The sequence below is a fragment of the Fistularia commersonii genome, chromosome 31 (genome assembly GCF_037954325.1).
Source record: "Fistularia commersonii isolate RoL2024-O1a breed Wild chromosome 31, RoL_Fcom_v1.0, whole genome shotgun sequence".
Lineage (NCBI taxonomy): Eukaryota > Metazoa > Chordata > Actinopteri > Syngnathiformes > Fistulariidae > Fistularia > Fistularia commersonii.
The window spans coordinates 7,981,587-8,000,333 of NC_141314.1; the positions used below are offsets into that span (position 1 = coordinate 7,981,587).

An 18,747-nucleotide genomic window follows, 5' to 3' on the forward strand; every position below is an offset into this window, starting at 1 on the left:
ACAACAAGGCCATTGTTGTTTTGTCAATGAACACCCTTGGAACTTCTGCAAGCGGCAGACACGTCAATGCTCTGCGCTTGTGATAAAATTCCATGTGACAACAAGGGCTTTCGCGCAATTTTCTTACAAATAAAGGCCAAACGGTCAGCGATGCAATATCAGCGATGACCAATATTTACCCCTAACGGTGAGCAGAGGAATTGTTGGCAGATATATTAGCATCCGAAACCATCTCTTGCTGAGTTGACGATCGTGCACGGGTGCAAGTTTATATCTTTACTTTTCAGCTCAAAGCCGACATAGAATGTAGCTCGAAGTCAACTCGCAAGTATTGAGAGGACTAGTGTTTCTTAATAAAAAACAATGCTCTTTTGTATTTATGCTTGTTTTCAGTGGCGTAGCGCGGGGGGGGGGGTGGGCACAGATCGCCCTCGGCCTCGAGAGGTTAGCGGCAGCCACTTGGTATGCAGACGTTCGCCACAAAGGAAATCCATATGTGATGGATAGTAAGAAAAGGTTTTTAGTACAAGAAGAGAGCTGCCTCTGTGCAGGATTAAGTTCTTTAGATCTAATGATGAGAGAAGGCCTGTTTTTTTTTTTATTGGTTTTCAAACCGACATTTTTACTCCTGATGGAAAAGCGGTTGTGTTTTCTCTCCAGAGGGGACGGATGCTCATCAAAGACCGGGCTTTGTCAAGCAATCTATAAACTTGTAATGTCACATATTGCAAAAAAAAAAAAAAAAAAAAAAAGAACCCACCAGACAAGTTCTGAGAAAAAAAGAAAAAAAAATCAATAGCATTAATCCCCATTTAGAAAGTGAATATAGTACATTTTACGTCACGTGTGTTTGGTATATGAACCCACGCCATTGAGGGACGGCTCGTGTTGGGGGACGTTCATGTCTCCAGCTCTGAATTCCTTGGTGGGAATCTTGCTCTTCTTATCAATATGCCTCAGTGGCTGCCAGAAGATTTGGTAACTCTGGATGCCCAGGGCTGTATATCTGGGCCACGGGTTGTGTGGGATGCTCAGATAAATGGGTTGGTCTTTGTTTTATTGGAATACTGCTTGTCTTAACTTTCTGTGTCTACCAGGGATTTAGAAAATTTGTTACTGTCCTTGGGCCTCTCTCTGCAACAGCGGCTCCGAATCGGGTTTGAGTCAGCCCTGGTGCCCCAAGATTACATAAATATCCTCTGTGAGACATTTACCAGTATATCCATGCTTTACTGTTTTGTTTGCTTTTTTTTTTTTTTTTTTTTTTTATCTTTAGCAGCATTTTATTTTTGCATGGGTATGGGGTGCAAGTCCCTGATAAAAGGGGGAACAGAGGATTCACATTTGACAAGTCCTTTCACATTGGAACAATTAAATGCAAACATTTCCTCGATGCTTTTTTAAGTCCTTCGCTCAGGAACTCTGCAAATGGATTTTTGGGAGAGGGACCTTTACGTGAGACGCAGCGGTTTGTCATTCATGTGCAGCAAAGCATCAATACGAAGGAAAAGTGGGCCACAGAGACACTAAGCACAATTATCCCCGAGGAAATATGTCACATTTTCTGCGTCTTTTGTGATAAGGGTCCTTCATTCGTGCCTCCTCTTTCAAACAAAGGCGAAAGACGATGCATGTTGGGTCAGTTCCGGGTTGTTTTAAGACGCCTATCATGGATCGGCCGGGTAATTCATAATGCATGAAATCATTAGAATAAAGCTCGAGGAGAATCTGGATGTGCATGTGTTCGTTCTCTGCTTAATGACTCTTTCAGTTACCTTTTCAAACACCAATGACACAACAGGGGCCCCTTTTTTCTCAAGGAAATAAATGATTTTAACACAGCGAAAGGCATCGCGAGCATTTCTTCCTTTCAATCTTTCATTTCTGACGCACGCTTTAAAGAAAAGCGTCGTCATCCCAATCAAGAAGTGGGTTGAAAATTTTAACTTTAATATCCCGTTGGGTGAATTTTTATTTGTCCCCGGCAGCAACAGCAAATAACTCCATTCGACATCCCATTAGTTAACATACTGCTAGGTGCCAGGTTACAAAAAGGCTTCAAAAATAAATGTCTTTTGTCACCGTTTGCTTTGGAGTTGGGGGTTTCGGTATAATTCCGAATGCATGAAATGTAGGCGCAGCGGGTTTAGACTGAAAGAGGAGACGATTAAAAGAGAATATTAGATGAGAATGCCGGTAAATTCCGGGGTGTCAGAAAATGTTGAATCATTTAGCAATTTTCACTATGGCAGGGAGATCCGGCTCAAATCAGAAATTTTCACATAAGGAGAGACAGCAGGAAAACACCCACTTCAGACGCACTTTTATTTTCTTTAAAAAATAAAACAAAACTTGCCGTATTTGGCTTTGACGGCTTCCCTCCGCCGAGAGCTCACTTGTTAAACGGCTTATCGGAGCTTACAGCCATCCAACCCGACCATTTTCCTCTCGTTTTTGTCTCAAACTCACCTCTTCTTCCAGTCCTCGCTCTCTATCCAATCTGATCCCCTCTCCGGCTCGGCTACTCTCAGAGAACCTTTTCCGTCCGACGCTATGATTTCCCTCTTCAGTATCGGGAATGAACTGCCCACCGCTATTATGTCATCCGACACCTGCACTTTAAATCTCGACAAAATTCACGGCCGGCCCGGGTCAAAGGGATTGTCGAAGACACGTCATAAATCTACCACCCGCCCGTCAGTCCTCGCACAAATGGCAAACATAAGAAAGGTATTTAGGATGTCACACATCCAGTGCACATGTCCGCCGCTCAGATTGTATCCCACATAATTACAAACTCCTGCAAGTCATGTGATTATGGATTTTGCAGCACATTATTTGGACTTTTCCTTTTTTTTTTTTTTTTAAGCAAAACCCTCAAATCTAGGCTACTTAAAGGATAAGTAAAGTGCCTCAAGGATCCCTGTAGTATTATTTGCACACCCACATCACCAGCCCTTCAAAAAAAAGAAAAAAAAAGAAAAAAGTTCTCTATCAAACCCCCCGAGCCAACAGGAGATTTATCAAAATCTCTAGCTTTCCCCCGCATTGTTGTTATTTTCTTTTCTTTTTTTTTTTTTTCTAACACCCCTGCCGTCATCATAGTGACCTATAGCCACGGATTCATCGGGGCTACCATCTTCAAAGCGTAAGCCCACAAGGCTATTTCTGTAATGACCCAGATTTCCAGGTGAATCTGGATCTCTATCAATTTAATGAGCAGCAGCAAGTCAAAGAGAAAATATCAGGTCAAATAAAACTCTATTTAGCTTGGGTTTTGAAGGTACAGAAGCTTTTTTTTTTTCTACAGAATAAATGTCAAAAAAAAAAAAAAAACAAGAGTTAAATGTTCTATTATTAAAGCTCTGGGAGCATGCACACTGAGCATCTTGCCTTTAAAACTCAATCAATGCCAAGGCCTAATTTCCTTTCTTTGTAATTTTGTCAGATTCATATCAATTCAATTTCCTGGCGCCTGTTCAAACACAGAGTGATGGCACGATGATGGTGTCATTGGAAGAAAGCTGTAATTGTAGGGGATGGCTGCTTTTGTGAAGAAGACGGGCACAGATGGGGCCCTGAGCTTGATGGAGGAATTTCTCCGTCCTAAAAGGCAACGAGGAAACAACGCCAAGTTGGCAGTAGTTATAAATAGACTACATTGAGGAGCAGGTCCACATGTAAGCCCCGAAATATATTGCTAAAAGATATCCCATTACATGGAAGGCTTTAAAATGATACTGAGGCGCTGTTAAAAAAAAAATCACATTTCTATTTATTTTTCTTCCTTTTTTTATTTATTTTTTTTAGGTATATTTCCATTTCGCTGAGTGCTGACTGCAACCGCAAAAACACTGATTGGATGGCAATCCAAAAGCTAAAACATACGCAGACATTTATTAAATCAGACCCATACCATAATTAACCTGTCGGGCAAATGTGCACACATTAATATTACCAGAACAATTCCGAGCAACAGTGCTGGGAGAGATTATCTTCTTGGAAATGATCTAGGGGATGTGTATGTGTGTGAGTGTGTGTGTGTGTGTGTGTTATAATAATAATAATTAGAATTATACTGAGTTTTTGAGAATGTTGGCCTGTTCAATTTGGGAGCAATGCACGCAGCAGCAACATATATATGTAACATAAAGTACATGTATCTATATGTAAACTTTATGTTATATGTCTATATATAATGATATATATCTATATAGATAGATAGATGATAGATAGATAGATAGATAGATAGATAGATAGATAGATAGATATGCACACACACACACATATATATATATATATATATATATATATATATGTAGATAATATCAAGGGTTCAGTAAAAGAATCCTGCACGGCAAAGTGATGAACCTCTCAAGGCAAAGAGTGAGACATCAAATATCTGTTCTTTTATGGGTTCCCTAATATATCTTCTGTTCACTGGATTTCTCTGTTGAAAAGCTGTGCAATAAGAAATAAAAGCATAATACAATAACATTGGGCAGCTCATAGATAGATACAGAATGCCTTTTGCACAAAAGATCACAATCTTAGGTAAACTGCTGCAACAGCTGCACTGCATTGCACAGCGTGGCTCTTTAAAGAAGATATAAATATATTTATTTTACACATTTATTTAATATATATATATATTTTTAACAACTTGCCTTAAGTAAGGTGGAAAGATGAGGCGGCATGAGACCGACGCTAGACTCTGCTGTCAGCTGTGATCTGAACAAAGCTAAAAACAATGATTAAAAAAAGAACTCAAATGTTTGTTTGCCCCGGTTTGAAACAGTGTTTGTGTGGGAAAGAAGGCGGGGGTAAACTGAAGGGAGCGTTGGGAAGTTGAAGCCGAGCAAGACCTTAAAAACAGCTCACGACAAGCCATCCTAGAACAAAAGTCGGCAATGGCGGTTATGTGCGCGCGTGCATATGCGAGTGTTTGTGTGTCCTCCGTTAAGCTCTTACATTACTGCGGCTATTTCTACTCTTCAGCAGCAGCAGCAGCAGCACTGTGTGCACTCTGAGACTCAAAATATTTAAATCTATAATCTGTCAGCATCACGAGGTTAACGTACACATCCTCAGGACTACTCTGCCCGTCACCACGCTTCCCGATTCACCAGACCTCACACATTGTACATTTCCAAGGACCTGAAATCGCATTTGACACCCTGAAGGAAGAGAGTGGTGGGGAGAAAAAAAAAAAAAAAAAAAAACGCTGTCTGAAATATTCCGACACAAGCAGACATGCCTCTGGACCCAAGAGGAAAATTAAGGGAAATGTGCGCAACTGAAACAAGAAAAAAAAAAGCAGCACTGTGAAGAAGAGTGGAAACCTCTAATTGTTTCCCTGGTGTACGTGACCCAGTGACTCTGGAGGAGTTCTTCCTTGTTCTCTTACTACGAGTAAACCGGCATTCATTATTGATTTGGTGGCACAGACTCGCGGTCTTACACAACGGGGTCTTATGAGCGGGCCTCGGTGTTTTTCGGGCGGTTCGGTACGCGGCGGCAATAGAGCTGCGGTATATTTTCCTAAAACTCTGAATTAATAACCAAGAATGAATAAACTGAATGGGATTAAAGCTTGAACGACAGTGACCCATATATGGATATTAGGTTGACGGAAGACACTCCAACGTCACCCATTTAGCCAGCTCCATGTCATGTCTTCATACGAAAGGCTTTTGCTAAGCTCCTTAAGAGTCTGCCCCGGGGGATCTATGGTAGGCTGGAGGTAGTGACTCAGGCCTTATCTACACTAATTTACCCCAAGAATTAGACGGGCCCCTCGCCTCTGTGTCCTGCCAGACCCACACAATACTCACTTCGCGTTAAGAAAACCGGTGAAAAAGGGGCTTAAATATTGTGCAGTTGTATAAGAAGCTTGCAGTCTGATAGGTGAGAGTATACTAGACACACACACACACACACACTCACACGTGCGCTCCTTCACATCAGGACCGTCCCGCAAATGAGCGTCTACTCTCCGTCACTTGTCCGTCTGTGTTTTTACAAAATGTATGTTTTCCACCAGAAAAGGCAGAGCTCATATAGCAGGATTTAGCTTCTGCATTGGAAAAACTTGGAAAAGCATAAACGTGAAAGGGGCGGCTGCGGGAACATCTGAACAGTAAAATACAGAAAAAGAGGAGTTTGTATAAAAGGAAATGCAATTTCCATTATACAGTCACAGATTCAAAACACCAGGCAGGAAGGGTTCGACGGTAACGTGCCGGTTAATTCAGTTGACAACGGCTGCAAAGTGCATCAACACACGCAATCTTTTCCATCACTTTAAGCGAGCATCACGTATCCCTTTTCACTTAAGACGTTTTAAGAAAAAAAATGGTTTTGGATGTTTTTATGCATAAATAGATGAGGCACAGAGAGAGTGTCTTTGTGTGTGTGTGTGTGTGTGTGTGTGTGAATACAATAGGCAAGCGTTTACAATCGCAGTGTGACAGACCCAATTATGGCTGGTAAATAACGCCGATAGTTTCACAAAATAGAAAAATCAATGTTCGTAATCAAACTTGCACAGCGTGAGAGAGCGGCGACGGCCGTGCCGTTTCCACACGGCGTGTTCTGCGGGACATCGTGGGAACTCGTATCGTAAAAAAACGTCCGATCTCTTCTCAGCACAACTTTGCACGTTCCCCCTTCACGTTGACCCCGCTCGCATATTTTACGTCCTCCGTACACCTCATCCGCTGCTCGCATCTTATTGGCTTAAACCCATTTAATTGATAAATAAATAAAGATATGATATCTGGCAGGCAGTGAGCGGAGACATACTGTGTGACATCTGCTTTGTACTTAGAATTGCGATGTCCAAAATAATCTTGTTTACTAAGCAGACATTGGTCTTTGGCAGAGAAACCTGTTAGTCAGGGGAGACGTTCTGGTCCACGAACAATGTAGAATCTCGGTTAAATACGTTACGTGCGGCAGACTCCAAGTGTCTCTCTCTCTCTCTCAGTCTCTGCCCGAGGCCAAACCATTTTGTTAGTAAAATAAAGACTCTTTCATCTTTTCCAAAGATTTAATAAGTATGTCTAGTTAATTATTAAAATGAACGGCACAAATATATCTGGCGAGCCGCTCCTCGGTCCAGATATTTGGAATTAAAACGATTAGGATGTTTTGTTTTTGGTAATTCCTTCACAAAAAAGTAGAATTTTAACCGCCAAAGAAGGCGAGTCTTACGAAGCAAACGCGAATCCCCGACGAAGCCGGTCACGACTCGACGAAGCGGACGGCGTACGGATGCCGTTTGCGTCATTTTCGGCGCTTTTTTTCGTCAACAAAAGCGACGAAACCATCTCCTTTTAGCTGATCATTTAGGAAATGGTGTATTTTAAGATGTTTCTCAGCAGTGTCACAGAGGCATCTGCCACTGACTTATTGAGGCCAAAAGGAAGAATCTTCCCTCCTTGTCAAGTTAGTATCCTAAATTAAATCCAAGCTCTCCTCGCTTTGCATGTATGACATTGCAAAGTGGTGAAAGCGCATAGCAGGAAAGACGGCTCTCACGCAGTATAGAGGACATATTTCCCCACAGGTCAGGGATCTCCATGTGGGAAATTATTCATTTCCTTCTCCTGCTGTTTCAGGAAAACGTGTCAAACATGAAGAATATTAGAAAACACAAATAACCTTCCTTGGCCTCTGTTATTTTTGCAACAACACACACACACACACATATCTCTTCATGTACACAGAGGAGCGGGCGGTTCAAGGGGTCGGGATTTAAGAGCAATAACGGACAGCGCTTTGTGAAGGAGGGAGGAAGAGAGAGAGAGAGAAAGAGAGAGAGAGAGAGAAAGAGAGAGAGAGAGAGGGTCTTTTGGGCCAAAAACGCGAGGAGTGTGTGAACCGTGTTGAGAGAGGCCAAGGCGGACTCAGGTGAATTCAAGTTTGGTCAGGATGAAGCCGCGCTGACCTTTGAGGAAGACAGGGAATCAGACTCTTGAGCAAACTGAAGACTCAAGGTAAACAGCAGTGCTGGATATATGTAAGGGGTAAGGTAGGCGCGTGTGTGTGTGTGTGTGTGTGTTTGTGTGTTTTTCACAAGTTCCTGATCGGTCAAACTGGAGGTGGAGTTTCCCTTTTATTATTTCACAGCGCTCTCAACCGAGGGCACGTTCTTCCCAAATTAAAGGCGTGATTGTTACACCGCCTGGGATAAATCGGAAAGAAAATTGATATTAAACAGCAAGGAACACCAAAATAGCACTTTGCTGGACCGGAATACAAAAACCAGAGAAGCGGAGAGAATGTAAAAGCAGCAGAATTTTCATGACACCGAAGACACATGGACAATACAAACGTGCACCGATGATAATCATATCTGAATCGAAAACAAACGGCTAATAATCCCAGGAAATCTGTGTGTCGTTATTCCCTATTAAAGGCTTCTTTCATCAGGATGTCATAAAAGACCGCATCACTTCTTAAATGCTTGTTTCAGGGGCACGAGGCTTATTCATCCGGTCGCTATGACAACGATTGCTTGACATTTACACTTCCTGCCTTTTTAGAATTTATCTCCAGTGTTAAGTATCTTTCAAACACTCCCCGGGATTTATCTCACTGTGGAGTATACCCCCCCACCACACACACACACACACACACACACACACACACACACACACACACGCACACACACACACACAAGCACGGTCGACACACACAGCCTACAATTAGGCCCATTATCTCAACACTTGCACCAAACGTCTATGAATGTCAAGAGATGCACAAGTGTGTGTATGTGTGTGTGTGTGTGTGTGAATCTGGTCTTCAGTGTGACTGTGGTGGTTTCAAACTGGCATTTCCAAAAAAATAAAATAAAAATGAAAAAATACAAAAAAAAGGGTTATTGTGTGTTTCTACACCCAGACTCGGATAAGGAGGAAGGTTTACTGGAGAGAACACGGTCATCCTGGGAGTGGGTTTACCACAGTCCCACCCCCCCACCAGCACCCACGGGCACCAAATCCACGGACCATCCCATAATAATCCCCGCCCGCAGCAAACGCAACTGAAGTGGGAGCCTTACGTTTCTTCCTTCCTTCCAAAAGCAAAAAATATCACACCGATTCGCAGAAACTTGGGAGCCCCCCCCCCCGTGTGTGTGTGTGCGTGTGCATGTGCGTGCGTGTGCGCGCATTTCCGCCGACCGGCAGCAGCTCGCCTCCGGAAGCTCTGACGTCAACATCGCCCATTTTTTTTTTTTTTTTTTTAATTGCATTTTTTTTTTTTTTTTTTTGCTTTTTAAATGTCATCTTTGCGCTCTGACTTTTCCTTTCCGGTAAACTCGACCGTCGGTTCGCCGGTCCACCTCCGACGCGCCGCGGGGTTTCTCCGGGTGATCGACGCGCACAGGAACCCAAGTAACAAGTGTTCCCAAGAACCACCTCCCTTCCTCCGCTTCTTCTCCTCCTCCCTCCTCCTCCTTCTCTTCCTCTCCGTCCCCCCCTCCTCCTCCACTGCGGGGCTGCCGGAACGCGGGCAAAAGACGCAGTCACCCGGCGTCCGGACCCCCCTCCTCCCCGCCGGCTCCGCGCACCGACCCGGACGCGCTTCGGTTTCTCCCACGCCGCGTCCCGTTCAACAGTCGCGAAACGCCAAGTATGCGGGACGGACTCACCTGCCCCGGCGAGGCGTGGATCCCCCCATGCCTTGCTTGTCGGGAGATAAAAAAAGCGGTGCATTAAAAACAAAAAAATAAAAAAATAAGGGTGGTGGAGCGTCTCCCCGCTCCGGGCTCTGCACCCGCAGCCCCGGCGGTAACTCCAAACCCGCGGATTTTCAGGAATGACCTTCCGGTTTGAAGCGGCTGCCGGTATCCTCACTCCACCGTCATTCTCCCACCCTCCTTTTTTTTTTTTTTTTTTTTTTTGTAGTTCTTCTTTTTCCTTCTTCCTGCCCCCTCTCGCAGCTGGATCCGCTCCCCGTGTAGTCCGCCTGCGTTTTGGTTGCTTTTCGCCCTCAAATCGGGCTCCAAACACGAGATTCTCGCGGGGACGCGCAGCGCGATCCCGCGGAATTCATCCAGAGCGCCGATTGGAGATGGAGAGGAGAGTTACTAGGTAACCAAGGGCACACGCATCTCACACGGAAAGGAGCAGAGGGATTTATGACTCCCACCTCCGCTCTGCCCTCCTGCTCTGCCTTTTTTTTTTTTTTTTTTTTTTTTTGACAGCTCATCAACTGGGGGGCGGGGGTGTATTTTTTTTTATTTTTTTATTTTTTTTTTATCCATTTCCGTGTGTTTCACAAATCGAGACTCTCAAACGTGAAACACACCTTGACATCTCTGCAGTGCAACATCACAAAGCAAGTGAAAAGTCAAATGACACCCCTGCACGGCGGCGTGTAAATCTCATTGCGCCGCCTTTACTTTTCGCATCACCCTCTGTTAACCGACTTCACCTTCCAAAAAAAAAAACGCGCCGCGGAGCTGAGAATATTTATAAAAACACACGGACGTTGTGTCTATTGGAGCTTGCATCCGATTTTTCGGCGACGACTGAGCAAAAGGTCCTTCCCGTGGCATCAACTTGTAGCACCAGAGGGGAATTAGATCTTAATTTAGATGAACCTGCCATTTGTGTTTTGTTTAATAGGCGTAAAAAGTACGGGGTTGTGTAATGTTCTCCGTCATGAGCATCTGGCTCGGGAAACGGGTCAAACGCACCTTCGTGAACCGAATCTCCTCCGAGGCCTTTTCGCAATCTGCCCGTCGCCTTTGCGCTGAAAAAAAAAGGCAGCGACGTTTCCTCCGAGACATTGTTTATGTCACACGGCATTCCTCATTCTGCATATTACTGGTATTCCCTGTACTTTGGCAAACTCTATTGACTCCTCGGCGTTCCTCGAATTATCAGATAAATCTTCTTTTCCTTTGGTTTTTCCCTTCAGGGATCGCCGCGGCGAACCAACCTCCTCCGTCGAACCCTATTCTCTGTGTCAATTCTCGAATTGGTATAAAAGTCTTTACCATTTCATGCAGCGGTAGAAGTCCCTCCCAAAATTTGGCCTTTAAGCTCTGTCGAAAAAGACAAAATAACCTCAGGCTACTTTTTCACAGCCTTCGGGTTTAAACGTAGCCATAACCATGTTTAACTGCCTGTCAACAACCGTATGGGAAAAACCCTGAACCCAAAATAGTCCTGGATAACGAAGCTACATGCTAAGTTGGGTAGAGAAGCACAAGACGGGGCCTGTTGACCTCGAAATCTGAATTTGCCCGTCTGTGACTGCAAGGACGTTTGTCCACGGCACGGTAATCCCCCGCCTTCCTGAGGGTAACAGCTGTTAAAGGTCCTATTTTAGGGGTTACAGGTCAAAAGGTTTTTACCGAGGGAGATCGACAGGATGGATGGAGGAGACGGATCAAAAGTATATCTGTGAGTTCTTTGCTGAATTTCGGACGTTTTAAGCTGCAAGACACAGTCTGGCATAGGAGCCCACACTTTTTTAGTTTGTGAGCTACTCTTAAAATGGCCAAGTCAACATGATCTACCATAAATAAAATTAAAAAAAAGATATATGTGCATTTAAGTATGTGTGTGTGTAAATATACATGGCTCAAAAAAATAAAGGGAACATTAAAACAACACATCCTAGATCTGAATGAATGAAATACTCTTATGAAATACTTTGGTCTTTACATAGTTGAATGCGCTGACAACAAAATCACACAAAAATGATCAATGAAAATCAAATGTATGAACCCATGGAGGTCTGGATTTGGAGTCACTCAAAAAGAAAGTGGAAAAACACACAACAGGCTGATCCAACTATGATGTAACGTCCTTAAAACAAGTCCAAGTGAATGTGTTGCTTCCTAAGCGGACACTTTGATTTTCACACATGTGCTCGACTTGGAGTTACGTAGTGTTGTTTAAGTGTTCCCTTTATTTTTTTGAGCGGCACATATATGTGTATATGTGTATATGTATACACTGCTCAAAAAAATAAAGGGAACACTTAAAAAACACATCCTAGATCTAAATGAATGAAATATTCTTATGAAAGACTTTGCTCTTTACACAGTTGAATGTGCTGACAACAAAATCACACATAAATTATCAATGGAAATCAATTGTATCAACCATGGAGGTCTGGATTAGGAATCACACTCAAAATTAAAGTGTAAAAACAAACTCCAGGCTGATCCAACTTTGATGTAATGTCCTTAAAACAAGTCAAAATGAATCTGTGTTGCTTCCAGAATGGACACTATGATTTCACAGAAGTGTGATTGACTTGGAGTTATATTGTGTTGTTCAAGTTTTCCCTTTATTTTTTTGAGCAGTATATATATATACCATACTTAATATTTAAAATATGTATTGTTTCCCTTGCGTAACAGCATGAACATGTATAGCACAATACAAATGTCTCCTTTTTTTGGCCAAAAAATGGAATGGACTCAGTCAACAAACAGGTAACCAAGCGTCAAACACACTTCCAAATGTGCATCAGTCGTGGTGGAACGGTATTCGAATCGAGATCTCGGATTGGCACGTCAATGCCGCGGTGGAGATGGATGATAGATTAACAGCTATTTTTAATGACATGCGATCGACACACACTATCTGTACTGTAGTATTCTGTGGTTCGTGGTTGAGTGCTTTTTTTCCTCTCTACGTGCAGTAGAGTTTATTTTGAAAGGCAAGGCTCCTTTGCGATTGACCGATAGATTAAGATCGACGTTTTGGGCGCCCCTGCTGTATGAGGAGTTTTTTGCAAAAAAATACAAGTTTAGTATTGACATTTTTACCCTTTAAATCAGTCGTCCCCAAACTACGGCCCGGGGGCCGGATACGGCCCACCTCCACATTTTGCCCGGCCCCTGAACAATACCAGATGCATTATGATATTTTTTTTTTCATTCTGGCCACGTAATCATGACTTGTACATGCATAGAATGTAAACGTCTGTGCCTCATCTGAAACCCTCCCTCAAAAAAAAAAAAAAAAAAATTGACACACCCCTATCAAATAACACCAAATAATGACGAAATGATTAGGTAAAAGAAAAATAGATTCAGAATGCAGGGTATTCAAACTGGTAGGTGTATTTAACTTGGTCGGTGTTTATCAGTTGGGTTTCATAGCCTGCTCGCTTTCTGGTTTTCACAGTAAATTTGATATGAAAGCTGCAAACAGTTGTGTCTTCAAGAAAGTTAAAAGACCTTGGTCTTTTTATTTGTGGAAAACTTGAAAAGGGTTATTTGGTTATTATTTATTTCATAAATAGTGTTATTTATTTCATTAATAATGTTATCATTTATTTTCTGATTTTTTTTTCCTGTCAAGATTCCCGAAAGGGTTTGTTTTTGGTTATGTGTGGCTTTCTGGAAAATGATAAATGTTTATGTTTACGTCACACTTTTTGTGTCTGACGGCCACCCGTCAGAGAAGGGAAAAGTTATTTGTCCCTTGCTGGAAAAAGTTTGGGGACCCCTGCTTAAAATGAACAACTTTCAGTTTTATTTGTTTAACAAACAGTATTTGCTTAACAAGAGCTTGTGAAAAGCCAAATACGTGCTCATGAGGGAATGTCGGGTTTCTGTTAATTGTTTTGAAACGTGCGGTCCAGACCTGCCCTACATGGAAAATATCATCAGACAACTGTGTTGTGATTTGGCGCCACACAAATAAAATCTTACTTGACTTAAACAGTTGATCAAGAACAGCAAACTTCTGCAGATCACACTGCTGTTGACTTGTGAGGAAAAAGTACATCCTTTTTTTGATATTAATAGCATTGTGTGGATAGATATTGGTTTTGTTATTTTGTTTGTTTTGTTTTAAACAAGATAAAACCGGTATATCAACTTAGAGGAGAGATACTGATTTTAAAATAGAAACGGGAAGACCATGAAACCGAGTTTTTAAAGACAGAGTCACATTGTTATTTTTTGTAATTGATAACTCGTCGTAGAAGGTTGTTCATGAAGACTATCAGCTCAAAAGACTCACTGTTGTTATGATCGCCATCATAACTGAAAATAAAATGCACACGGAGAAACAATAATGATAATATCATCTAAGAAGTCTACCTCCGAGACGGCGAAAAAGAATTCAACAGAATAGCTGAAAATAAAGAATTCAGAGGCACATAAAGATGAGAACAACGGACCAGGGGATAATAGATCGAACAGAGAAAAAGCAGAACACCACAAAAAAAAAAAAAAAGCATACATAAGACAACGCAGCACAGATCTGTCAAATGTTGTCAAGATGAAAGAAAAAATGTCAAGCAGGGGATGCAAGTGCAATATAAATAAACAAGACATTCTGCAGAGCAGCGCATGGGACGGGCGACATCGTAACAATCACGATTGAGACAAATCTCAGCGCCGGAAAGGACCCGGTGAATTTTTTTTTACGTTGATTTTGTTATATCACTAATGGAACTATTAATGTGAGTTCCGTGGCGCTCGGATAACCGGAATTATTCGTCCTTTGGTAATTCCGCCGTCACCAGAGAGCGGCGGCCAGTGTGCTCTTTGTGCCAAGGCCGCAGAAATGGGATGGTCTGGTTGTCAGACTGACTAATGAACTGGAAACTACAGGTCTGCTGATGACTGCTGTCACCATATGAGCTTTGTGTGTGTGTGTGCGCGCGTGTGTGTGTGTGTGTGGAGGAATAGTTCTGTAGCGAGTTGGATGAAGTGACTTGGGGTGAATGAATAGAGGGGACGGTTACGACGAGAAGGCGCTGAAAAAGCATGTGGAAGGACTTGAGTCCGTTTTGGCGAAAAAAAAAAAAATTGAAATAGCTGTGAATTTGAAACCGAAAGGAGGGAGAAGTCAGGGGAGATGTGTAGGGGCCGGGCGCTCCCCACTCCCACTCCCACTCCCACTCCAACGTGAAGCGATCTCTGTTTGCAATCACACCCACAGACAACTGAAGGGCTCTCCATCCCAGTGGTGGGCAGAGATGCAGAATCAAAGGGAGTGAAATAAAATGTACTCCGAGGACTCTTTCAGGTTCTTTTAAAACTTCTAATTTTCGAACCGACGCTCATATATTGGGTACATTTCTCCATATCTGATCATTGGGTATCAATCCAGCTTTGAGGGTTAAAGTAGGGATGGAGGTTTCTCAGCTCTCATTGGGCGAGAGATGATTCGCCAGTCAATCACACGTCACCGTTTATTCTCATTTACGTATTTAGGCAATTTCAGGGAAGTCTCTAAACCCCTGTTTGGAATTGCAGCAGGTACGTTCTTGATTTGAGGCGGAAGCTGCAGAGTTTCGGCAGCTTATAGATCGCCGAAAATCATCAGGAGGTTCCTCGATGACAGCACTGCTCTGATCTTTTTTTTGTTTTTTTTTAGACATGTATTCATTTCCAGGCCCAGAATAAAACTGACGCGTGCCGTCGTCCTTCAAGTGCCATTCGAACATTGACAACACGGGGCTTGATTTCTAATTGATTCAAAGTGTTTTATTGTATCGTTTCTGTCAGATGAAAACCACAGATTTCGACTTTTTCCAGGACTTTGGTTTCGATCCACGATTGAAGTCAAACAAATCGCATCCATTTAGAGGAACTTGACTTGAACAATGGGCAGAATGAAAGCCTCTGCATTGTAGTGTTTTAGATGAAGTGCAGGCCAATGCAGTTAGTAATACAATTACTTCTAATAATAATCAATATCAATGATAATAATAATAATTACAATGGGTCGATGCAGTGTTTAGCGCTCCGGGCTCACAGCACGAAGGACCCTGGTTGGATTCCGTGTGCCGTTTGCATATGCTCCCCGTGTTTGCGTGGTTTTCCTCCGGATTCTCCGGTTTCTGCCCACAGTCCAAAAACTTGTGGCTGGTTATTTGGGAAAATAATGTAAAAATTGCCCCGAATGAGCGAGTGAATGAATTCCCATTCACACGTCATGTCCTAACTCTCCCCGCCCGCACACATCCTACCTATCATTCTTTATTTATTTTATTCATTCCTATTTATTTTTGTCACTCTATTTATATTGTCATTTAGTTCTTGTTGTGTAATTTTCACCCTCACCGTCCCTGATGTTTTTGCTGTTGTTGTTATTGTTGTCTGCTGTCTATTTATTCATGGATGTCCTGCTATCTTCTGCCTGTCTTTCTATTTACATTCACATTATTTTCCTTTTTTGACATTATTACACAGCAAGAAGGTGGTTCAGTTCTGAAAGAAGGCCTTTCTGTGAGGAGTCTTCATGTTCTCCGTGCCTGGATTTCCTCTGGGTTTCCTCCCACAGTTCAAAACCAATGCAGGATTCATTGGACACCATTAATTGCCCTGATGTGTGAATGAGTGAGTGAATTGCTCGATGTCTCAATATGTGATCAACCGGCAACCAGTCCAGGGTAGAATCTGGAAAAAAATCTGCACACCAGAAAGATATGCTGCAAAACAAAAAGATGTTTTATTCTATATTAAACAGAAAACGCTTGTTCTCGCAGAGCAAAAAATAGCCTTTTCCTCAGATGCTTATCGGATATATGTGTCAACAAATACGTTATTGTGGCGCCAGTTTTAAAGAGAAGGGAATGATCATGTGTTCGATTCCCTTTTTTTTTGCAACTCTTGTAGGATATATGATGTCCTTTTAACATTTTAACTTTATAACATTCTCTTCAATATTTTTCGAGAACCGACCTGAGACATCGATACTTTTTTACATTTTTACACGTGGACTTAAAAAAACCTTTGTGATTGAAGGGCTTCAGCATACTAAAAAAACATCTACATGGGGGATCAGACCAACAGACCAACAGAGCAAATTAATATAGACAGAAAGAAAACATTTTAATTCACTTCTCTTTAAAAATGGCACTACAATAACATATTGGTTAACATATATTACAGATAAGCATCTGAGGAAGAGCCTATTTTTTGCTCGAAACATCATGCGTGCGAGAACAAGTGTTTTGTGTTACATGTAAAATAAATTCCTTTTCCGAGCATGTTTTTGGTTTGTGTATTTTTTCAAATTTCTATTAAGTCAATTTTTTTTTTTTTTGATCAAGCACCCATCCCTGACTGGGCAGCGGATGTGCGTGTGTTTTTCTTTTCTAACCAGTTCAGGGTGAAAACCATCTCTCGCCCAATAACAGCTGGAATAAGCCTCTGCCCCCCCGACAACCCTGACTGAAGGACAAGCAGTAGAGAAAATGAATGAATGAATACTAATAATAAGCAGAGGAAGAAGTAATGATCATAATAAACCACACACATTTTCAATTTACTTCAATGAAAATGATTCCTGGGTTCATCCGAGCAAAAATCTGATATGACCTTTGAAGGGGTATAAAGAGAAAAATGTGATTATAGATCTGGCCTTCATTCTTTGCCACTAATGCACCCGATTTCACCCACTGAAAACCCACGTTGGTCCATTTAAAATAACAAACAGCTCACTGATTACAGTGTATTTGTGGTATTTCTGCGTCCTATGTGTTATTCTGTTTCTCTCGCTCTCCTGTGCAGCAGCTGACTGCTCCCAGCATTTTAATTTCAATAATTGTAGGGATTCCCGAGGTGCGAGGCAGTTAGCAGGAGTGGAGGAGACGAGAGACGAGTGGATACATTTAGATCGCAGTGGTGTGTTTTTGGATTTCCTTCTTAATTACATTATTGCCGTTACTCGTTGAATTTTATTGTAATGAAAAAAAAAAAAAAAGAAGAAATAATTCAAAGTAAATCTATGTTTCAAGCTGTTTTTCAACATTTGCTTTTTTAAAAATACAAATACCTCCCAGAGGATGATGATCCACTTGTGACATTCACAAGTTATTCCAACAAGGTTGCTTAGCAACCTTGTTGGAATAATGTCAGGGAAAAGACTCTTGAAACTTTTGCAGACAGTTGAAATGTTTAGAAATGTTTATAGTGAGCCTTTCTGTGACCAGGTGGTGGCATTAATAACAAAACTAAATCAGTTAGTATTTCTGCATCCAGGGGGGGGGGTCCTGCAGAGTGAAATGGAACTGAGATCAGAAGATTTGTCTGGTTGCCGGGCAAAAACACCAAGTCACTGGGTTTAATCCCGACTGGATTATTGACATGAAATATGAGAGATGGCGATATAAGACAGAACACAGACAGCTAAAATCTGTTTGGGCTGTCTCGCTACTTCACCGATGTCGGGCTTTATCCTCAATGATTGTGAGATCCTGCTACAGTTAGTGTTTCGAAATGTGTTGAACAGATGGCTTGTTTACGAGCCGAAATCATACAGTTATATTTTCTAAAAGCACACATGATTGCTTTTTCCCCCTTTATAAAATTCTCAATTACACCCTTTCATCCAATATGCTGATGTTAATGGTGCCATCCTTCTATCGCTTAGCTACTGGAATCCATCGAAATTCATTCGCACAATTCAGCCTAACAAGCGTTTCCGGTGAGTATTCCGCAAATTCTAAAATAGCTGCGCATTTTAATAATGATGAATGATGTTTTATTTATTCATCTTATATCTGACCCTCTCTCTTCCTGTTGATTTATTTATTTGTGACTTCGCTCTCATTCCAGGCCGTACCGTCATGGATCCGGTTCAGGAGAAGACATTATTTACCGATCGGCAGCTCGGAATGCTTTGTCTCAGATAGCCGGTATGTCTTCTTTTTTTTTTTTTTTTAATTTGTGCCTCGCGCCTGCTTCTGTGTTATCACGGCGGCCCCAGAAGTGATGGTTAAGTTTTTCAGCCGAGCTGTGCGCAGCCT

The 18,747-nt window shown here is 42.0% G+C and overlaps 1 protein-coding gene across 2 annotated transcripts in view; it reads right to left on the reverse strand.

The window, feature by feature from the left end:
- The window catches only part of nlgn3a (neuroligin 3a), a 114,966-nt gene extending 104,863 nt beyond the window's left edge, over positions 1 to 10,103 (reverse strand). The window contains exon 1 of one of the 2 annotated variants that reach the window (XM_086139215.1): positions 9,659 to 10,103. The gene's annotated coding sequence lies outside the window, so the exon portion shown is untranslated. The remainder of the gene's footprint in view (positions 1 to 9,658) is intronic. The other variant, XM_086139216.1, reaches the window with a different exon arrangement.
- Positions 10,104 to 18,747: the final 8,644 nt, after the last annotated feature.